Genomic DNA, 2,236 nt, shown 5'->3' with positions numbered 1-2,236 from the left:
ATATTTGCACAGTTCGTGATTGAGGATAGCTGCTATATAAGTGTAATAGGGATGACGGTTAGTTCAGAAGAGCTATGCAATCCCCATGGAGAAAAGCTGCATTTCTGAAGTGCTTTCTCTATCTACAAATTTGCCTATCTGTTCTTTCAAATGGATATGCAAAGAGGCAAATCATGCTCCTTATATATTGGCTACCTAGTCTCTTAAACACAAGTTTTGGGGTAGTTTTAATGTTGATTCTAGACCCAAGGCCCTTCTTGATGTAATTTCTGAGGATAGTAGCAAGCCCTCTTCTTTTGTGTTGTCTTTCAATTACTGCTTTGTACTTTAATAAAATCTTTTCTCTTAGCAAAGAAAAATGATACAACACCTTGCCACAAGACAAATTTTTTGGCTTGTGGCAAAGAGAGCTTTTTAGAGTTGCTTTGTATATTTAATATACATCCTTCACTATGCCTCGTTATACAGATTGTTTGAATTGGCCAAGTATGTATATATATGTTAGTTGCTACAACGACTACAAATGCAAAATCCATAGCTTATATTCTGTTACCAACCAAGAAATGAATCCATTGCCTTCTCAAAACTCATTGCAACAGTACAAAACAAGACAAAATAGAGAGAACAAAACAGAGAAACTTTTTTTTTTTTTTTTTTTGAGTAGCAAAAAAAAGACCAATCAAATGTAAATGAGATGTCATCTCAAGTGGGCAAATGACCATAAAGTCTCCAATGCAACAGAACTATTTACATTATTCCAACTTTCTGAGATGAATCAATCTTGCTACAATTACTATAAATGCAAAATCCATAGGTTATGTTTTGTTACCAACTAAGAAATGAATCCATTGCATTCTCAAAACTCATTGCAACTGTACAAAACAAGACAAAATAAAAAGAACAAAACAGAGTTTTTTTTTTTTTTTAGAAGCAAAAAATAGAACAATCAAATGTAAAGGAGATGCCATTTCAAGTGGGCAAATGACCATAAGCAACTGAACTGTTTATATGTATTCCAACTTTCAGAGATGAATCACTCTTTCAAACTATTTAACTTCATAGAGTTCAAAGAATCTTGCAAATTAAAATATAATTGTGTTTGTCATTTTCAAATAACAATAAATTAACAATATTTAATGAATTTCCACAAATTAAAGAACAAAAAATAATTGAATAATAAACTGCATAAGTCAAGTTAAAAAATAAATAGTACCTGAGTCAAATGATTATTATTTTGAAGCATCCTTGTAAAGCTAGAGTTTGAAGAACCATCTTTCCATGTGAATAAAGGATTTTGTAGTCCAAATAATCCATACATCAAAATTAAATCCTATGCTTCTTGAAGAAGAAAAATGCATTAATGAATTCTTTAAATATTTTAATCACCTTATTAAACTGTTGGAAATGGTTCGAAACATTGATTAGTGGCATGCCCAAGGAAGAAAACACCTATACAACAATTATAGAAAATCAATACATACAACCAACATAAAGTACTTTAAATTGCTTAGGGACTGAGGAATATGAATAACAAACCTGATCACTAATATTCACACCTTTAGGGAGAGTTCCATCACAGTAATTAATGTCATGTTGTGTATGGGCAAAGTCTTGTGACAATTCTTGCATTGTTAATTGTTCTAAAAAAAGGATAAGTATACAATTTTGTTTGCAATATCAAGTATGAAATTTCAATGTTTCAATCATAAAATTTAAATAATCATACCTGATGAGTTTACATCCATAGGTGTGCTAATATGCTTGCAGGAACTTGCAACTTGTGGTGTCTGATCAAAGTTTTTTGAAGGTTTTCCTTTTGTTACTTTTTCTAAGACAAATGAAACTATAAATATTAGTCACAAAAAATAAGATACATATATAATAATTGAATAATTCATACTAATATTTTAAAAATTCTTACTTGATCTAGTAACATCTTTTGGTGCCCTTCGTTTGCATTTCTCTAGATTATATTTGATTCTCTTATTTGTAATTCCTTTTTGTCGCACATATGGGGGATACAATATTGGCAAGTCATCATGTGAGCTCTTCATTAAACCATCACCATTGGTGGCAATTTCACTTTCATCAATCAAACCATCATTGTTGGCATCAACAACTCTCTCCATATTCAAATTTGCCATATCCTTTTCAATTAATTCTACCACCTCCTTCACTTTCATTTTGCACATTTCAGTATGACGAGTTGTCGCTGCACTTTTGCTAAATATATCAT

The sequence above is a fragment of the Castanea sativa genome, chromosome 5 (genome assembly GCF_040712315.1).
Source record: "Castanea sativa cultivar Marrone di Chiusa Pesio chromosome 5, ASM4071231v1".
Lineage (NCBI taxonomy): Eukaryota > Viridiplantae > Streptophyta > Magnoliopsida > Fagales > Fagaceae > Castanea > Castanea sativa.
This window is presented reverse-complemented; position numbering follows the sequence as displayed.